General features: G+C 57.0%; 1 protein-coding gene across 1 annotated transcript in view; it reads right to left on the reverse strand.

Moving 5' to 3' along the window:
• B4GALT5 (beta-1,4-galactosyltransferase 5) overlaps positions 1-21,516 on the reverse strand; it is a 40,093-nt gene that overhangs the window by 17,543 nt on the left and 1,034 nt on the right. The gene's annotated exons all lie outside the window — the stretch shown is intronic.

Genomic DNA, 21,516 nt, shown 5'->3' on the forward strand with positions numbered 1-21,516 from the left:
AGCTCCGGCTCCACGCTCTCCCCTTCCCAGAACCCCGGAGGGTAACGCCAGGAGGGGGCACGGCCCCCCGGCTCGTCCGCGCAGGGCAGCGGAGCGTCGGGAAAGCCTCCGGGACGGAGACGTTTACCAGGACCAGGCTCCCGGCAGAGCAGGGAGGGGGCGGCGGGCTCGCGCCTCTGCGGCCGGCGGGGAGTCCGAGACAGCAGCGAGGCGTGACGTGCTGACGCCGAACAAAGCGCTCAGCTTCCTGCTTCGTCGTGCCTCCGCCTGGCTGGATAGAGCAGAACCGGCTCTGGTGAAGCGTGAAAGCACGAGAGGCAAGCCAGCATCCGCTCCCCGCTCCGCGGAGGGAACGGGGAGGTCGGCGCGGCGCGCTGAATACGCCGCTTGTTCTCCCCGCTCGCTGAGGGGGTAGCTGGAGCGCGGCCGCCCCAGAGCCGCGTGACCGACGCGCTCGGTTCGGCTTTCCGGCAGCGGGAGCCCCGGCCAGGCTGCCACAGCGGCCGCCCTCCCCGGCGCTCCGGCGGCAGCACAAGCGGGCTTTGTCCGACGCCGCGGCGGCTTGGCACGCGTTAACCCCTCCGCTAAAGCGATTCGGGGGATACCTGTCCCCAGAGCCGTACCGCCAGCGTGCCAGGAGCGAGCCCCGGCCTGACGCAGCGGCAGCGCGGCCGGGCGCAAAGGGGCACGCGCACCGTGGCAGAGCCGAGCCGGGCCGCAGCCGGAAGGCTTCTCCGCATTGAGAGATATGGTTAATCTAACGGCATAGGATGAGCTAGGAAACCACGCTGGCCTTCTCCCCACGCTCCACATCTACGGGAGACGCTTCAGAGGACACGCGCGGTGCCAGGTCAGCAGCACACCGACTCGCGGAACGAGGCGGAGGAAAGGCGTTGGGGCAGCGAGCAGGCGGTGATGCCCCTTTCCCCCAGGAACATTCCCGTAGACCCTCCCGGATCCCGCAGAAGGCTCGGAGCCAAAGTTGAGACCGCGTTTGCCCGGTGACCGCTGCGGGCGCATCTCCCTCAGCTCGGCAAAGCGCAGGTCAACCCTGCCGGCACTGCAACACGCGGACACCACCGCGCCCGAGCTCGGCCCCCCCAGCCCGGGGCTCCCGCAGCCGGGGCCCGTGGTCCACCGCCGCTGTGCACCACGCCAGGGCCCCGCGCGGCCGCCGAGCGCTCCGGGGGCAGGCGGCGACTGCAGCTGGGCAGGTGAAGTCCAGTCACACAAACGGGTGCTGAAGGCTTCCTGTAATCATTTCTCAGCTGGTATTTTAGGAGCACTTCTAATTAGGAAACAGCTGACTCTCTCACAGAAAATTAATTTCACTTTGATGATACGCGCTAGAAGAGGCAGCTGAGTAATTTCCAGCTCAGGGGGTTATTCGGAGAGGGATGATTCATGCCAGCTACCGACACGGGAAGGGAGAAGTCCTGCGACATATCGCTTGCGACCCCAGCACCGGCCTGCCGGCAGCGGAAAGGAGGGCTTCCTGCGGCACCCCCGGCGCGGAGGCAGCTGGACCGCGCCGGGAGCCCAGGCGCTCCGCGGCAGATGGCCCCGAGATAGCGGAGCAAGCGCTGCCCCGCGGGCAGGGGCAGGAAGGGAGGCCAGGTGATGCCGGCTGCTGGAGCGAGGCGCTCAGACGCTATCAGCTCCCGACACAGCCTCCAGGCCTTCCTGAGGAAGACCTGGGTCTTCCTTTGCATGGAGATTTAGGGGTTTCCTGCCATAATTAGCATTTTCCCCAACTCATTAGTCCCTCAACCCGGCAGAAGTGCACAGGGGCTGCTGGTGAATTCAGCACGGCTTCGCTGGAATCCACATCCTTTTCCGCCCCGAGCACGAGTGCCTAACGTGCCAAAAGCTGCTTTCTGCCGCGTACCTCGCGGCCAGCCCAAGCCCTGGGGTCGAACGCACGCAAACGCCCCATCGAGGGCCGATACCCGAGACGGAGGCAGAAGGTGCTGCCTCCCCTCTGCTCTCCCAGTGGGGACGTGGCCGATGCCATGAGTCCTTGCCCTAAGAGCACACACCTTAATGAAGGCAGCCATAAACCAATCTGCAGTGGGGAAACCAGTGCTGAACAAACCGCCTGGACATTTGGAAAGCACACGAACTGCCGAGCCGCATTTGTACTCCGACCGCGTGAGACGCAAAGGAAGAGTCAGAGAGGCGACCACGTCGCAGGCAGCACCGGTGGAAGCAGGGCAGGAGCTCCAGGCGCAGCCGGGGCCCACGGCACCGTGCCGGCAGATCCCAGCCACTGCAAGGGCCTTTCAGAGGGCCCAGAGCCACAGAACAGCCAGCAGCAGAGTCGTGTCTACATTAAGCCTTTTGTTAAGCTCCTCCAGCAGATCCCTAGCAGCAATTCAGCTCCATTAGCATGAGCAACACAAAGGATTTTAATCATGCTCACCATAGACGAAGCCTCCAAGGAAGAGGCAGACAGCTAAGATAGCTTGTTTTCTCGTTAAGACTCTCTGTCACGTGGCTGTTAACTAACTAGGAAATTTAGCAGCATCCCATAGCTAATATGCTAGGAGGCCCGTCTGCATCAGTCTTCCAACTTCAGTGGCACAGTATTCCTGAATGTACAGGCTGCCAAAATAATAAATAAGAGGCTCCTATTAGTTCTGGAAAATCTAATGTTAATGTCATTACTGTAACTTAGTCCTTTGTCTATGAATAGCACAGGAAGCAATAATTTGATATGTGAAGTAGTCCAAGAATTAACAGTGCAGCAGCACGGCGCTGGTAATTGCAGCTTGCCCGTTTTGGGGAAGGGCGGTTCGTCAGCCTGCACACGCAGGAAGCAAGTGGGGAAAGATCAGAGACTGCAGCGATGGCTGACCAAGTCCCGACTGGTGGGATTTTGCACACAGATACTGGATGCATGTGTCTGAACTGTCTCGGAAAAATTCATCTGTGGAGGCTTCATCAAGAAAAAAAAAAAAGAGTAAGAATTTAAGGACTATTAGAATAACCTGCACAGCGAGAGGGCAAGTCTCACTAGCAATGCCAACAGCGATGCCACAGCCCTCAGCCAAGCTAAGGGTTCTGTGCAACACGCTGTCTCCTATACACATGGAAAAATTCAGGTTTCCAGAGGAACAGAGCATTTTCTCCACTCAAGCACTCATCTGAAGGATGCCGACAGGCAAGACGAAGGCAACGAAGGATAACAGACGGTGGTGGGGAACCAAAGGAAGCATTGGGTCAGCTTATAAAGTCGAGGGCGAGCGCTGAATATTTTAAGTCACGTAGCCCGAGACGGGCAGGCTCGGCTAAACCGGCAGCGATGAGCGAGGGGCCGAGTGCCAGCTGCACGCGATACCCGGCCCCACGCCAGCAGCGTGATAGGCACAGAGACCGGGGCAGGGTTTACCTGCACTCCGGGCAGGCCCCGCGGGTAGCACCGGTGAGATCACGCAGGGCGCCGCGAAGGCAGCGGGGCTGCCGGTATCCTCGGACAACCCCCGGCAGAGCAGCGCTCGCGGGCTCCTGCCGCGACGGCCCGTGGCGGGGAAGAGCGTAGCGACGCGTGCAGGCCGGAGCCCGGAGCATAACAAGCGCCTGCCCAAGTTAAACATTACCCTTCCCAGGGAGATGCTGACTCTCCTACTTTAATTGCAGTTCATGGGATGCAGCTCCACGTGACCGCGTGCCTTGCTCGCTCTCCATCCCGCCCCCTCCGCCGCGCTCTCCCGTCTACCGCGCCGGCGCCTCGCTCTCCTGCTCCGGGGCGGAGAAGTGCATCGCCGCAGGGGCTCGCAGAGGCGGACTGGAGCCGCTCTTCTTTTTTCCTGTCTTCCTGGACCACAGGAATCAGCGTTGTTGAACGACGGGAAGAAAAAAAAAAAAAAGCAAAGAAATCTCCTCCCGCAGGCAATCCCCCATGCCACCACTGCATACGTCAAACAAGGAGCCATGAGACACGCAGGAGAAGCGGCTAAATTTGAGGTTATCCTTTCCTGGAAGTGCATGAAGCTGGGAGCTTTAATCCTAGCTTGCTTAAACTGGTGAAGGACAGCATGAATATAGCTAGACCGCAGTAGATAATAGAAGACAGGCTGGGTTTTAATTTAAAATTACTATATACATCACACGCCATTTAAACAGATTTTTGAATCGCCAATTTGTTAATCTTCCAAATTAGAAGGAGATTAACTACGCCCCATTGGAGATAATATATTATTTTTAGCTTGACAGTTTTAACAGTGTCATGGACTTACTGGCACGGCTAAGTTCGATTCTTGCCATGCAGTACAACCTCCCTTTTCTGAAGTGTTAACACTCTGGCTTCCCCAGATGAAAAAAAGAACGTGACAGTTGCTTAGGATATTCCAAAAAAACAGAAAAAGGCCCAATTTTCCAAGCATGTTTTACAAGTTCAGCACAGCTGAACAAAAAGGGTTATCACATGTACAGCCTCATGCCTGCTGCAGCTGAGCTGTTCCTAACGGGGGTCCAAGATTTTGTTTCTGGTCAGTGGTTTGCCTCTCAAACCAGCCTTGACTGTTCGAGTTAACATGCATGAAACAAAACACCCTCCCAATCGTCATGCTTAAGTGCAAGCGCAGGATTTGTGGTTACAGCATCGAGGACTGCACTCGTTCCTCATTCAGCGAGACCCACGGCAGCTTATAACGCCATTTATGGCTAAAGCACGGTCCAATTCCTGTTCACACGCTGTGTTTCGCTCCCGAGCTGGTCTGCCCACGATGCACACGCAGCGGGTCCCAGAGGACCCGTTTCTTACCATCACAACGGCAAAACCGAGCGCCGGGAGGTTTTGATGCCGGCGACGGGCTGTCTGTGCCCTGAGTTTGCAGGGTGGCAGGTGCCAGCCCCGCACGTGGGGACGCTCGGCACGTGCGGAGGGCTCCGCGGGAAGCGCAGCGCAGGTCGTGCGAGGCAGCCCCAGCCTCCCCAGCTCTGCCCTCGCTCCTCTGGAGAGGCTCGTACGGAGGCGATTACCCTGTTAACACCCAAGCACCCTATCCCACGTGCTTCAATGACTGCTCCAGTTCAGCAGGAGCATGTCCTCGACCACAAAACCCCCACGTGAGCTGACTTTGGATTTGGCTAAGCCACTCAGGTCCAGCAGGAACTGAAACTGCAATACTCTCGGCAGTGTCTGTTCATGAAAGAGTAGCGTACAACTCCTTCAAGCTTTGAAAGCATAAGGCTGGTTTGCAGTAGGCATGATTTTCACTTGTACCTAGTGCAAGATTTACTTGCAGCAATATCCCCAGACTATCCACCTCTCCCACATATTGCTACAAGGTACAGGGAAAATCGCAGTTTCAGCATACAGAGAAGGAAAATTTATGTCGTCAGATCTCTAAGCTCAAGGTTGGTCTAACTCGTCTGCTGGAATGACACTCCTTTCAACTCCTAAAAAACCTCTAAAATGAACTTCTTGAATCACATGGGATTATTGTTGTCCGAGGTTTAAGAAGGCAACAGTTTGGAGCTCCTTACCGAGAAGAGTATTTTTCATAATACAGTGCCATTAAGATACGCAGCAGCTTGGACTTTGCAATGTGATTTCAGAGTTGTTCTCATCTGCAATAATTAAAAGCTGCACTACCAACAAAGCGAGTACAGCTGCTGCATTTCCTTAGGACAAAAAAGCCAACAGAAAGAGGATGCACCTTGGAAGCTCCGGCATAAAGACCATCACCCAGGCGAGGGGGCCGGGGCGTGCCAGGCTCAGTGTCTTTCCTGCGGGGTCACCGCTCTCCCATCATTGATGTGCCCTTTCCTGCCGGAGCCATCAAACATTTACCAACAGCACTGCTGCCCAGGCACGCCAGCAACAGCCGTCGGAAAACCCTAAACCTTATCGTACTAAGGGCAGGGATAAAACTTGCTGGCACCAGAAACCAAATTTGTACTGCCCTTTACCACAAGCACCACACTTACAGAATTGTGTCTAAAGCACCGTAAGTTACATATTAATCTTAGATAAGCATTAACAAGGGCATCAAGAGAGCAAGCTTAGCAAGGGATAAGAGCATCTGGAGGCCTAAACGGTACCTGGTGTTCAGTATCCAACGAGAGGGCAAGGAAAGTATCACCTTTGCCTGCAAAACCCTCCTCTGTGAAGGCTGGGAAACTCGCATCATGCAGTTCAGGTTTTGCTGTTTTTATGCAAACAGGAAAAACGCAGAGCAGGTTCAGTGGTGCGGCATTTCAGCCTACGGTACAATTCAGACGTGTGAGCAGGCTCTGTGAGCGAGTACCGGGACGCCTAATCCAGCTGTCCTGCAATGCCCCAGGAGCATACACCAAAGGCATGTTGCACCTTGTACGTCCTGCTGAGCTTCCAGGCAAGGAGGAAGTCATTTCGGGTCCCACGCAATTTTACAGCATTCTAGTAAGTCAATCCGATACTACAGTCCACGCCAGGAGTGGCTACGCTTCCTTGCCGAGGCGAGTGGCCCAGGGTCACCATCCCCCACCTGTGTTACGGCTCTTTAACTACTTGGTGACTCTTAAGTCAAAGTTCTTCCATAGGACCCTTCTTCACACGACTGAGTCCTGGAGAAATACAAGCTCCAGATCTGTAGGGTACGCTTTACAGAACAACACGAAATCCCCCCCCTTCAACTTCCCCATAAAAAGTTACCATAAGATGCTCACATACACTCCTTGCAGAATGGATGAGCTGAAGCTTCTCTTACAGGACTTGCGTGTTTACCAAGGGATCTAAACTCACTTCCATTGGGATGAGAAACAGGGTGGGGAATCTGTTCCAGATCCAGAAGCCAAGCTTCCCAAACAAGTTCAGAGCCAGACATTTGAGCCACCTTGGAACAGTCGAACACACTACAGAGAAGCCGGAGTGGCCACACATCTCCTGAGAAGCCACTGCAGATCGTATGAGCAATGACAATCAATGACATCTGGGGGGACAAGAGCAGGATGGGACCAAAGCCCAGCCCACAGAGCTGGGGAACAGGAGAGGAAGAGAGCCAGTGCTCTGCCACCAAGGCACAGGCAAAGGTCACCGTTTGGAAAGGGGGGAAGCTGGGCGCACACGGGCACCCTCCTGCAAAATGCAGCACCCCAAGAGCAGCCGCCAGGCAGGATGAGATGCTGCCACCCACCACATCTCGGGGGTAAAGGCGTGGGCCGTGTGAACGGGTGGGTTAGAAATACAATAGCTAGAAGCAAAGACTGGCCACCTCGCGCACCACGGATGCTCTGAGCCCCTGGGCAAACAGGCAGCAGGTCGGCTGTCCCCCGCAGCGAGACACGGGGCAGCTGCTCTGCAGCGGCGTTCGTAGCGCATCAAGCGTCCTGCCCCTAGGACCCCACAGCGACGCGTTTCCTTGGCGCCTAAGGAGGTGCACCAGAAGGCCATGCACCTCCAAGCACATCTCCAGACCTCAGAGCAACCAGAGCAAGCCCAGGGAGGCTTCCAGCGGCAGCAGGGGGACACGTGTGTCCCAGCTCGCACCCGTGGACACTGTTTCCCAGGGCTCGGAGTCGCCTTACCAGGCACCCGTGTAACTGCGCACAGCACCAGCGAGCGCTGAGCCAACTGCTTCGGGCATTTAAAAAACTGCCCTTAACTCTGCAAACATCCCCGTTCTTTCAAAGCAGAGGGTTAACTGTCCCACAGGAAGAAAGGTTTGGGAGGGCTCGGGGAGGGAAGGCGAGGGGGCGGCGCTGGGCAGGCGGGGGGCCGCGAGCCGAGCAGCTCTGCAGCGAGCACGACGGCACGCGGCGACCCTGGTGCACGGCTCTGCGCGTCGCTCCCCTTTCCCAGGTACGCGTGTCCCCATCCAGGGAACTGGGCAGCTGCTGCTGCAGCCCCCTGCCCGCCTCCTCCTCAGCTCCGCTTCCCGCGCACGAGGCACGAGCGCTTCCCTCCGCACCGGATAATGAGATTTTAGATTACACTGATTTATCCACTCAAGTTATCCGACTTACCCGGGTCATGGCTGCTTCTCCGAGGCATCCCAGCTAAATACAGCCACCCTCCTCCTGCCCCTTCCTCCACGCAGACAAACCCTTGTCAGGGCTCTGCAGACCCGGACCCGTCAACACCACGCGTCTTCCTCATCCTCCTGCAGTTTGTCGTCTCTGCCCTGCTCGAGCGCCAGGTGAGAAGTCGCTGCCCTGTACGCAAAGGTGGGTAAGCAAAGCAGCGTAGCAAAGCTCGCTGCCCTGCAGCACAGCCTCCCCCGGCCCCGACCAGCGGCTGGGCCGCGGAGGGCTGCAGGGAAGCCCTCACCCACAAGCGACTCTCAGCCATTCTGTAGCCCACAGGTTCTCTCGGAGGCAAAGTTCACAGGGAAGCTCACCGAGCCCTGAGTTAGGAGCGCGCTACTTCACCAACACAGAGGATTACGAGCGTCAGGTAGGAGCTGCAGCTACTTGAACACAGAAAAAGATTTTGCCATCAACGCGGCAGCATTGGCTGACGGGTAGGAGCAGCCTGCACCGGAGGAGGTGGCTCTCAAGGGCACCACACAAACTGCCTCGGCTGCGGGCAACCACCGCCCCGAGCACAGCAGCCAGCAGGCAGGCAGCTCTCCTTCCCGGTCATTTTTGGTGCTCGCTGAATGCAGGCGAACACGAGGAGCCCCGAGCACGGACGGACCGAGACCCTGCTGCGCCCTTGGCACCGCCCCAGTGATGAGTACTGTCATCGCCACCGCTTGCAGTGCGCGTCCGGGGCAAGAGATAACAGCGGGGGAGGGGAAGGAAGCAGAATATAACAAAAAGGTTTGGTGTCAGCATGCCAGCTTTAAGCATTTTAGCTGTGCTTTGCTTTCAGCTTTTTTTTTTTTTTTTGCTTTTGCTTTTCAGCAAAGCAGACAACAGGGCGCAACAGGGCGCCCTCCCGGCAGAGGGGCCTTGCTCCGCTGTCACCCTGCAGCCGCCCCAACCCAACGCGCAGCACGAGCCTTCCTGCAGCCGCCCGCCAGGCGCGGGCACGGGCAGCCACCCCGCTGCTGCGGCTCTAAACCTGCGGGACAATCCCATGCAACCTAAAAAAGCAGCAAGCAGGCACTGCTGGAAGGCTTCGTGAGCTAGCGGGCCTGCCGAGGCCTTCCCACCCCACAAGGATGCTTGACCAATTCTTGACTTCAATTGCAAGCGAGGGCAGGACGACGTACCATGGGCGCGGGCTGGAGAGGAATTGAGGCTGAGCCTCATTTGCAGTTTTGATGACCAATAAATTGAAGCAGAGAATGCTTTGCACGAGCCGGTCACACAAGCATCTCAGCCCGCTTTGCACAAGGACTCACACGTCCTGCGGGGCAGCAGAGAGGGACGCGAGGGCAGCGACCGGCTCTGCAGCAGCCAAACTTGGGGGCACCAACCGCAACCAACACAACAACTCTCTGCATCCTGCATTTACCCTGGTGTCACCTCCCCTGCGGCACAGGGTACAGCTAAAATATGGAAGGCCTGAGAACGGGAGGGGTCGAAGCGCACGAGGCCCAAGCATCGCTCTGAACGGAGAGGGGGCGAGAGGGAAGAGCAGGCGCAGCGAGGGGCACACGCACCTGCTGAAGAAGAGCCCAGCATGTCGCTTCACCTCAAAAAAGCAGAAGGTTCACCTCAAAAGCAGAAGCCAAAGCATCTGTCTTACAACACAGCCTCCCCCAGACAAGCCATTTGCTTATCTACACTTTGCATATTTTCTATTCTGTAGACAGCACTGCTAAGTCACGTTCGCAGAACCGGAGAACCACAAGTCTGCAGCTGCCCCCTTTCCATCAGATAGCAGCGAGGATGAAGTTGGTAACTGGAATAATTTTTTCTTTTTAAAAAGAAGGAGAGGTGACTTGAATAGTCGGTTTTTAAATGGCTTGCATGCCTGAGCTGGCACAGCTTCCTCTACGCAGGTGAAGCCATGAGGTGGGGCGAGCTCGCAGCACGCTCGCTGCACGCACGGCGCGAGACACCCCAGGAACACTAACACACCCCTTGCAAGACACCACGCAGTTGTACACCTCCGATTCCTCTTTCCATGCCACTTCACACCGATACTGGGAAGTGCGGTAGTTCACAAGTGGAAATGAAAGATTTTCTTTTTTTAAACTAGTCCTCAATATCTGCCTGTAGCAATACTTCCTTCCTCCTCGGCGCGTGCTCAGAAATAGCACGGCACGAAGGCTCGACACCGGCGCGGCTTCTAGCCTCCCACCTCCGGGCGAAGCGCCACCGTGACATCACACCCGCCAGGCGGGACTATCGCAAAACCGCATCACGTCCCCAGATTTGGGGGCCCCGGTGCAAACCCAGGCGCGTCACTCGGCTCGCGCTGCAACCCAACACCCCGCCGCGAGCCGCCTCGCTGCCGGGCGGGAGGAAGAGCAGCAGCTGCTCCGGGCGAAGGCTGCGACGGCCCACAGCAACTGTGGGTTAGCGGCGCAGCCAGCAAGCCAGTACCCTGAAAAACGGGGAGAGCTGCTCTTTCTGCAAGATAAACGACTTATAACATATATAACAACCTGCCACAGGGCTCCCGCTCGGCAACACACCTCCAGCATGGGGCCGTGCCTAGCGAAGCCCTAGGTGGGAAGAGTAGCAAAGAAAACCTAATTCTTTTACAACCCTCCTGCTACCAGCGCTGCTTTTGCCTGTCCAAGACCAGAGAGAAAAAAGTCTAGCGACAAACACAGACGTGCCGTGAGCGCCAAAGCCCCCGAGGGCAGGGCGGGCCGTCGGCAGCCCCGGCGGTCGGGTGGTGCTGCGGGGCCTCCCCCGCACGGAGCGGAGCATCTCATCTGCCACGGGCCCCGAGAAAGCGCAGCCAAGGGCTGCTTTTACGGAAGGCAAACAACCGCCGGGAGCCAGCTGGTCTCCCTTATCTGCGAGCACAGTGTCTCACGCATCTGGAAACACGGTCTCAGGTTGCATTTGGGAAAGGGAGAAATGGAGATGTTTTCCTGGACATCCTGCAGGATGTCGCGTGACTAACACCATTTACAAGCTCCCACTTCCCCCTTCCCACTTCCAGCTTTTCCTGCCTGGTTTGGCACTCGCTTCGCGCTGCCGCCCAAAGCAGGCCAGCCGAGCTCCTGCTCCCCGCGGAGCGGCCCCGGCACGCGGGAGCAGCTGAATAACACTCCGCTCCACAGCACGTCTCCAGGCTGGCGTTTTCGAGGGCTTTGATCCATTTCAAAGAAGGCAATGAGCTTAGCCCTTGATTAAATACATAGCATAATCCACCTAAATCTTGTTAGCCGAGAAGCAAGTCCCTCGTCTCACTGGTTGCAGGTGGTGTTTTACTCCCCAGCCGGGGAAGCGCCGCGGCGGGCTCCGGTGCAGAGATGCCCCTCGCGGGCCGGCACCACCGCCGAGCACCGAAAGCGCCGAGGCAGCAGGCAGCTCCGCGCCGAGGAGCCGGCGGCCGCTGCAGAAAGGCACAGCGCTTGGCAAGGTTTCGCCGACTCGAGGCACAGAAGGTCGTGCACGGCTTCCCCTGCAGCAGGAAAGAGCCGCCTGCAAAAAGCGGAGGCACCTGCACCAGCCGTGCCGGCACGCATGGGCACTGCACAGCCAGGCTCAGCGGGACCCGGCCGGCAGCGCGCCGGAAAATCCCGCCGGCTCCGCGGCGAGAGCAACGAGGGAGGCGGGTTGCGGGGTGGCAGGAGGGCGCCCGGCACCTCGGGGGGAACTCTGCGCTCCGTTGGTCATGCTGCTCCTACCTTGGCAAGGATGAGTCAGGAGCAGGGGGAAAAATCGAGCGTGTTGAAAGCATTAGCAGGGAGGCCTGGTTTAAAACGTGGACATGCACCACTGCGAGCAGGGCTGCTGGCTAGCAGGGCAGCTGGAGCCGCGCTCCGAAGGGGCGGCCGCTGCTGGTGCCAGGCTTGCAAAGAGCTCGCCGGGCCCTCCGCACCCAGCCCGGCCCTGCTCAGCAACGACCTCAACGATTTTCAGACCGTGCAGAAGAAGAATATCTAGCAGGGGAAAACAAAAATCTATTTCTGAGCCCAGAAGCAGAAGGCAGCATAAGTTTTGTTTCCCCTAGCAGGTTTCTGCTGGCGCCTCCCGAGAGCTGCCGCCACCAGCTCTGCAGCGAGCGACGCTCGCCGGCTCAGCCATTGCCACAGCAACCGGCTCTCACCGCGTACGCCGCAGCGCTGCAGCCATGCCGACTCCAAAAAAGAATAAAAACAGCCCACTAGGACGTGGGACAGAGGAGATCTGCTCCCAAGATCGCAGTGTATTTTTAATCGAGTAATTACAATGCAAATGCCACGGACAGCGCTGGTGCTCCCCGCTTCTCCCAGGGTTTCCCACGCAAGGCGGTGGATACGGCGCACGTGGACGGGCCCCGCGGCGCGGCGACCGCAGCGAGAGGCTGCCCCGGCTGCCAGCCGGGAGGTGCAGCCCCGCACGTCCCCGCGCTCGCGGCGCGAGGCTCCCGCGGCAGCCAGGCACCTCGCGGGCACCGCGGAAAGGCTGCGAGTTAATTTAGCTGCCTTAGGACGTTCTGTGGGTTCTGCAGTCTCAATTACCTTAAAAAGCCCAGGCACAGATCTCGGAGGGACTGCACGGAGCAGGGAAAAACACGTTTAAGAATTTGGGGACGCGCACACAAAAAAAAAGCCACACGCTTGGGCACGATCCCAAAGCACATTCTCAGGCAGCTTAGAAAAAAATCTTCACAGGACTTCATAAAAGAAAAGCAGCAGCAGATAGGAGTGAAATTTCCTTTAATCAAGCACTACACAGCAAGGCTGAGCAGCGACAACGTGCTGCCGAGCGTGCAGGGCTCGCTCGGCACCAGCTGGCGCGGCAGAAATCACTCCCGTGGCATTCGTATCCTCCACCAGCGTCAGGAGAGGGAAAGGGCTGCCTGCAGAGCGGCCGCGTTTGATAAATGACAGCAGTTGAGCATTGCAGGGGCATTTCACTGCTTCAGAGGTTGCTGCTATAACAATCTTCTCTGACTCAGCAGCAGAAAGGGACGCCGGGAAGGAAGCACCATTTAAAAGGGGAAAAAAAAAAAGCCATGCATTATTAATACGGACTCTGGCAGCAAGACCTGAGTTGGAAAAACACTGAGGGGAAAAAATATGACTGCAGCCCAAGAGACAGAGCTGCATGTGTCTGAGCATTTCACGCTTCTCCCCGGGAAGCTGGACGTGTCCGGCCGCGGGAGGAGGCAGGGAGGGCCGGGCCAGGCGCCCTCGGCTTCCCGGCCACGGCCTCGCGCGCTAACGGGAACCGCGCGCTTGCTGCAAGAAACCCAGCCGGGAACTATTTTCTGTCTTGAAGCAATTTGCTGCAGCCCTAAAAGGAGCACCGAGAACACAGCAAGTGCCAGGCATGGCCCACACTGTATTTTGAGAACCATGACGCTTCTGTCTGGGGTTTTCCTGTGCTGGAATACGTCCATTTTAGCCAGTTTATTTACCTGCAGCCTCCACACCTGTTCTCGACTCCTGACGCTTCATTTATTTGCTTTCTGATCTGCTACCTAGTTGCCCTCCAGTGCTCCCATCCCTGGCGGGGGCTACTCCTGGGGCCACTGGAGGAGTTTGGTCCCCACCACCACCACCACCACCACCGCTGCGGTGGGGCAGAGCCTGCAGAAGGACCCACGCGTCCGCTTTTAAGGTGACAAAGCGGCACAGGACAGGTCAGCAACCGGCCAGGAGCCACCGCGCGGACGGGACAGCCTGGCACGTCCGAGCGCCGCACGGCTTCCCGGCGCCGAAGCAGCGAGTCGGCCCGCCCGGCGCGACGTCAGCCGGGACCGAGAAGGCCGGCCAGTCTGGTGACTCTGTTTAACCATCAACCTCACCTTGGCTTCGTGTTTCCTCCAGCTCACAGGAATTAATGGCCATGCACCCGTGCTAACTGGTACTTCATGGAGCGCACGCGCTGCACAACGCATGCGCTGGACAGTCACGCGCCGCAGCACGTTAGCATCCTGCCAACGCCTTCCAGCGAAGGAACGGGCATGAAACCCAGCGCAGCTATTGCCCCCTCCCTATAAGCTGGGCAAGCAAAAGTCAGGCAGCACCTGACTCCTTAGCACATTGCAGTATTTGTTTTTCTGTTTTATTTTATATGCTTTATAGATTTTTAAGAGGCCAGAGACACCTTATAAACATTAGCTGTCCTCATCACTTAACATCCAGACCTCTTGTTTCAGTCATGTCCTCTCCACACCTGCTGGTGAAAGGTATTGCAGAAGAGAGACGCTAGGAATTAAGTTTATGTGCTCTCCCATCACCGACACCGCAGCAGAGTGCTCCGCAGGCTCGTCGGCCTTGTTTGCAGCGTAACCCACCGAGCCCTCACCAGAAGGATTTTGGCAGCGTATCGGCGTGTTTAAAGTTTTGGTGGAGTTTGGTCCTCGGCCTCTCTACACCAAAGAGGACAGCTAAGGCAACGCCAGGACCCCGGGAGTCCTTCTGATCGTTTGGAGGGTAAACGATAGCATTCAAGCACAACTGATCAATTATTCTGCCGTAACACTCCCTAGATGTGTAAACGCCACTGTCTGAGGAATATCGCATATACCATAGCCTGACGCGGGAGTCGGGCAAAGCTGTTTTTCCAGAGGGTATTTGTTTTCTTCCTTTCAAGTGTGCAATGACATCCTCACGCAAGCTTTTCATGATCTTCAGCGTTCAGATTAGGCGAAAGGAGAGGGCTCGGCGTGGGTTTCTGGGCACGGCCCCCCAGACGGCAGCCCCCCGAGCGGCCGCACCAGGGGCACACGGCCCGCACAGGCCGCCCCGGCAGCGGAGCCGGCTCAGCGCGACGCAGGACGCCCGGGCAGGACTCTTGCACAACAGACTAATATTTACATGCCTCGGAAAAACAAAGCGCCAGATCAGGTGCGTTATGACTTTGACTGGGTACGAACTGCCCGCAGTTACTACAAAACAGAATTAAACCCTCTAGCCTGTCTCCCACGCAGGGATCACAGCTCGTTGAGTCACCAAGTTCAAGCACAACCAGAAAGGCCTCGAAGCTTGTTTGTGGTGGCAACGGGACACCAGTCCGCTCCCCGGTGCTCTGTGTCCGCGGGGACACGGCCCCCGGCACGACGGTTACTGTGCTGCCCTTCCGCTGCTCCTGGGACGGCTCCAGGTAACAGGCTGGGATACGCCTGCCGGGTGGCTACACCACGCTTCAGGGTTTTTGGCCTACCTTTCCCACCAAAGTAGTAGCTCCAAAATAACGCTAAGAGCTTTCGCATTGTTACAGGTGCTAGACTTAACAATCGCAGCTTAATGCCACTCCCTAACCCACAAACAGGACATCCACAAACATGTCTCAAAGACTTCAAGATTTTCTCCCTCACTTCATCACGTCTCCTCGATCAAGTCACTTAACACTTTTGCACTTCGGCAGCACAGTTTGCAACACACTTTCTACCCCACCTCTCAAAACAGGACTGTAATATCAACAGTATTCAAAACGTACGCTAGAGAACCTTAAAACACATATTACCACACCAACGCCCTGACGTTCAAAACGCAGCCGAAGATGCAGTCAGAGGAATAGCGCAAATGCAAACAAGACGAGGAAATGCCAGTATGAAAATAATCCTAACTACCAAATTAACCCAGCAAGATTGTGTCAAAGCGAATACATGTTCTACTGTAAGTCACAACAATGCTTTAAAAATAGAGCTGCTAGGGAAGACTTTCCCACTCTACATAGCTGCACACTGGTGTCTCCTCCAGAAGCTCGCTCTGGGGGCTGCTGCCAACACGCGCCAGCACGGCTCCGCAGAGCCTTCTCCAGGCGGCCGCATCAGTCGCCCCGGGGAAGCGAGGCACGTTATTCGGCACCCCCCCGCGAGGCCACCCCCAAGTTTCAATGCAATCAAGCGTTTAAAGACTCCGTGCTCTGCTTGGGTGTTAAAAGCCACCAACGCTAACAGCACGGACAAGGAACAAGTGCAACGCACACAGCTCCCCGCATTGCTCATCTCCATTCTTTGCAGAGTCGTCTCCAGGGTATCCATCGTGCCCTCGCGGAGCAGATGCTGTCTGAGTTAATACAATTAATGAGTCCACCTGGAAAAGAGGCAGACGCAGCTCAGGAAACAAAGCGGCAGCCTCGGTTCCTTTATCTCCAGCAGAGCCGGCAGCCACCAGAAGCGGCTGAGCGCCTGTGGGAAGGGCGGCCTTCCACCCACGCCCCCCGGCTGCCCCCCTCCTCGGCTGCGCTTCTGCTCCGGACCTGGAGGGGACTGAAAGGGTCCAGTAACCATTCTGAAACCACAGAACCTATACAGGCTATTTATTAGCCTTCCCAAATGCAGGAAGACCAGGTTTCCTGGAAATCTAGCCAGACAGCACTCGCACATAAGGTTTGGTCCATGGCATATCATTAAAGTTTTGATGCACTTCATTTGCAAGCACGAACCATTACATGGAAGCTTTTGCAGCTTATTCATCAGCTTTCATGAGTTCTGCCTTAAAGAGAGTGCGCCGACAAAAAGCGAACCACTCACATGCTACCTGCGGTCGCCACACCAAGCAAACCACCAGCCCAATGACCCAAACCAAAAGCGCCTGACAGACAGCACAGACCACCGTCAAGGGTACTTCGCAGGCAAAGAAAACACAGTGGTTCACCAGCTTTCTCCCCCTCAAAGGGGCCCTGCAATTTCTGAGCCTCGACCCAAAGCAAGAAGCCTCCGAGGGACGCGCCGCGTCGCCAGGGTCCTGGGCCCACCAGCACCCTGACAGCTGTGCAAACAGGGTGGCAAGTCTCTCCCGGCTGCACACGCTTCTTGAGAAACTTCAAGTCCTAGAAGTAACCAGTCCCAAAGAAGGGACGATTTATACCAGCCACTGACAGTGGCCATGAACGCCAGCTCCAGTTTTAAGAAGCACTTGTGGATCTCTCTTACTGCCACAGTCGCTCACTGCAGTATTTGATGACTACAAAACCTTAGCGGCACATACTGAGAAACCGGGTTGTCCCTTCTTTAGGCTCCAAAATCCTGCTTGATGGATCCTTTAGGGAAAGGGAGCAGAGGGTAAAAGAGGTCAGCTTTGCCAGTGCTTTCACAGTAAACTACTACACTTCTTTACGTTGTACAAAGATGATCTTCAGAGTTAAAGCTGAAACTACTACAGCACAAATCTGCTTTCGTTTTTACTGAGCTGCACCTCACCACCACTTTCTGTCCTTGCAGGACCAGTGCTCACTCACAAGGCGACAGAGAAAACCCAGCAAGCCACCATGCAAGCCATAAAACCAGCAGCTGCCCCCAGTTCCTTGCACGCGAAGCGACGGCGCGCGGGCACATCAGGGCGCTCGGCACCGGCCACCGGCGCTGGGTCCCCCCGCACAGCAGCACCCTGCACCCCACGCTCAGGTCAAGATGGGAAAAAATAAACAAATACTTTATTTTTTTCACAACCAGAACTACTCTGTATTAAAGATTTGCCAGGATGGCACATTAAATAACCAAACTGGATCAACCACATTTGGCAGTATAACATTCTTACGTGGCATCAAAGCACCAAATGAGACGCACAAAAAGATGCTGGGGCTGTTAGTCACCACAGTATTTTATTGCTGTCTGTTGAAACGCAGCATCAAAGGAATAGTGTTTCAAAGCATTTCTACCTGTCAAAATCAAGTTCTTCTGTTTTAACTTTCCTTCAGGCCTAGAGGGGGTAACTCACGCCCTCCTTGACAGGCCTGGAGCAATTCACATCAAGGTTTGTGGAAGTGAAACCGGAGGGAATTACAGCTCTCTCTCAAAAAAGGTAATAATCTTGCAGGCAATAATCTAAATTCTCTGCATTATTTTCCTACATCAGATTCAAGCAAGTAAGACTCCAGCACAAGCCCAAGTTTAAAAAAACAAAACAAAACCCCCACAACCCAGGCTCTCAGAAGAGCCACCATCGGGAGAGACCTCGGGGAAAATGAAAAGCTACCGGCCGAACCCCAGGGGAGGCCTCTGACCTTCATCCTCCCAGGTTACGTAGCAACGACCCTCCAAGAGGCTCAAGCACAAGGTCTGAGGGATTCCTGCTGCCCAAGTGAAAGGCACTGAGTGGAGCTTCCTTCCATTTCCTAGCCATGACTAAAAGAACACAATTACTGGCAGGAAAGGACGTTTTAGGAAAGCCGTATTAACCACCCTGCCACGGGAACACGAGGCGGCCAAGGATTCCCACCACAGCTCCGTGAGAGGTCGACGCCGTACAAACGCAGACCGGGACCGGGCAGAAGCGCTGACTCAGCGCTGCGCCACGGGGCCTGTTTGCCCGCACGTGCGGCCACCTCGCTCCAGCCCCGTGCGCCGCGCTCACGGACAGCACGGTTTTTAGGCGAGTTCAGCTGCGCACGTACCTTTCTGAGACGCTAGAAGTGCCCGGTACTGCCGTCACTGAAAACGAAAGCTGCGGTCAGAGGGGAGACTGGAAGGCCTTTCCTCGGTTTGGGCTTGCAAAAGCAGCGCACAGCGGCACGCTGGAGCGGGACGCGATGACGGGCCTGCCGACCCCCGCGCCAACTTCTGCTGCTTAGTCTAGAGATTCAGCCAGTGCAATTGTTTGCAATTAAAGCCAGGCCTGCTCTGCAGCCCCTTCAAGTGGTGCTGCAGTCCACAACAAGGCCTTGGAGTGAGATATGCTGCAAGGCAGCAGCTCAGAGAAACGCACCTTAGCATCCTTCACAGCCCTGCTGCCTCGAAGAGCTTCCCCAGCTTCCGCTGAGACGCGGGGCCGAACGGGGAAGGGTGGCATTCGGGCACCAGAGCAGGTCCCGGGGCCGCACCGCTGTGTCTTTAATGGCCAGCGGCGCTTTGGCCCCGGAGCCGCCCCGGCAGCTGCCGCACATAATGCACAATGGCCCCGGCGGGACAGGGCGCAGCAGCAGCAGCGCCGGCCGCAGCCGCCCCGGGGGAAGGGGGACCCTCCCGAACCAGCGCCGTCGGCTCGGTGCCCAGCGGCCGTTGACTCTCTCAAGGGGCATTTGGAAGCTCGGGCCCGAGCAAGCAAACAAATACACGATTTTGAGGCGGATGCACGCAAGCATTTTATTTGCACGCTGCGAAGGAGATGTTGGCTGTTTACATTGGATCGCTCCGCACAAACTCAAGGCCGTGAGATGATTTGCTGGTTTCATAGGCAAAAATCTTGTTTAAGGATGTAAACGAGGAGCTAGGCCAGGTGGGGACAAGGCAAACGTAAGCCCCGACCACTTCGGCCTCCCTGCAGGTACCAGCTGCGGCAGCGCGGGGAGCACCCAGACGGCTTGTGCTGGGCAGCCCCCAGCCTCGGGGCGTCCCCTCTCCCCATCCCTGAAGTCATCACCTTTCCTAGCTTTTTTCCTCCCCTTTTCTCTTTTCTAGCTGTCAAGGGAGCTGTCGAGCCAAAAGCTCAATGCCAAAGAGCTGAGGCAGCACCCAGAAGCACGGCCATCCCAGCTGTCTCCTGGGACTGGGACCCAACGGCTTAAACCCAAGCAGCCTCAGCTCCTCCACAGACGTCTCCCCAGTCTCGCCCCAGGGCTCGCGACGCACGCGGTTAAAGGTCCTCGGAGCCGGCTCCACTGCCACGGTACAGTGCCCTGAGGCCGCGCTGCCGACCCGACGCCCCGAGCGGCGCCCGGGGGCCGCGGCTGCCACCCCCCAGCGCACAACTGGGAAAGGCGCAGCTGCCCCGGGACGGGACGGGGCGACGCCTCCCGCGCTAGGGCAGGATGAGCAAGACCCCGCCAGGGCGATGCCGCTCTGCAAGGCCCACTCCCCCAAAAGCTGCGGGTTGCTTTCGGAGCAGGTATGCATCAGCATTACACGTTAAACAAACAAACTAAAGCCGTTTAAGGCCTCATCTTCGGCTGGATCAAACTTGCAGTCGGCTTCCCCAGCTTCAGGTCCTACTTGGATTTTTTACTTCAGGGGTGGTAAAGGAACATGATTAATCCCTCCTCCTCCTCCTCCTCCCATGTTTGAGCTCACGCTTCTTCAGCCTCTTCGCTGCATTACGACAGAGGCTTCTCCAAGCTCTCCGGAGTACGAAGGAAAAACAGCCCAGCCCAGCTCCGCCGCAAGGGGAAGGTGTCAGCCAGCCCAAACAGTGCCGGGGCTGCAGCGCACGCAGTCGCAACGCTTCTGCTTCACACCCCACGTGGTAGATTTATTAACATCTAGAGCACAGTTCATTTCCTATCAGTAAAACATACTTTGCTTCCAAGTTTCTCCTCATCACTTCAGCCAAAAAAAAAGCCACCCACACACAAACAAACAAGCCTCTCTCCAAGAGCTCGGAGGATGAGCACTGCCGCGCTGGGAACGCCGCGCGGGGTTTTCACGGTGCAACAGCTGTGTGCGAGGTGGGCGGGAGGGAACCAGACCTTTCGCCACCTGATGGGACGATGATTCAGAACGTCACCAGCATCCACGAGCTGATAAGGCGAGGAATTGCCTCGCTCCCTCCTCTTCCCGCCTGGCAAGATGGCCAGAGCATGGGGTGGAATGAAAATATATATATATAACATACACGTGCACACACACAGAGAAACCCCAAAACTTCATACCTCCCAGGACCTTCAACAGCTCCAGGACCCATGACAGGAGCCTTCAGGAGCAGCACCAAGGGAGTTAGTTTGCAGCAAAGGAGCAGGCACATGGTCACAAGAGAGGCTCCCTGGCCGGCATTGCGCTGCTCCTCCCCGCAGGCCTGGGAGCAGCGTGCGCCAGAGCCGCGCAGCGGGCTCCGAGCTCCACGGCCTGCCTCGCCTCCTCCCGCCCAGCCACGGAGCTGATAAGCAGCAAGGAAACTCCTTCCCCAATCCAAACAGATGCCATCCGCGAATACCTGCTGGAGAGCAAAACAACTTTCCACATCGCCGCTTGCAACGCGGAGGTCAGCAGCTCCGTTTCCCGAGCGGGGAAAACAGCCGCGTGTTTCCAGAGCTGCTTGCCGCCACTCTGCCATTTTTGCAGAAGACATCCTCCCTCCCGCTATACAAAGGGCGACAGGATGCATCTGATCAAACAACCGTCAGCGCCATCGCAGCGCGGCCTCCGCGGCAAGCTCGCGGGAAGAGTCACGCTGCACTCAGCAAGCGGCCACGCGGTGCTCCCACTGCCCATTCGCCCTGGTACGAAACTATCCTCCAGCAGATGCAGAAGGGCTGCTGAGCTGCGCGCTCGGGGCAGCCCGCAGGGGCGCCGCCGGGAGCTCGGGGACCACCAGGGCCGGGACACGGGCCCAGGGGCTCCGGTGGGAGGCTCAGATCTGCCCAGAGCCCGCGTCACCCCCCGGCCCACCCCCAGTTTAACCCTGCAGAAGGTTTCCCACGCTCGGGGGCAGCCACAGGATGTAATCCGTGCATAAAGCCATGCAGAAGTCACCTTGGGGAACACGCACCAGTCCCGGAGCATCCCCCAGCTAGGTACGGCGAGCAAACGCCAATGACATTTCAAGGAGAAACTCCCATTAGCAAGGTTTCTCCCAAAGAGATGTTTTAAACAAATTGCTACAAAGTTGCATCGAAGGCCAGCAGACCATGAGCCCCGGCTTCTTA

This window comes from Dromaius novaehollandiae, chromosome 16 (genome assembly GCF_036370855.1).
Source record: "Dromaius novaehollandiae isolate bDroNov1 chromosome 16, bDroNov1.hap1, whole genome shotgun sequence".
Taxonomy (NCBI): domain Eukaryota; kingdom Metazoa; phylum Chordata; class Aves; order Casuariiformes; family Dromaiidae; genus Dromaius; species Dromaius novaehollandiae.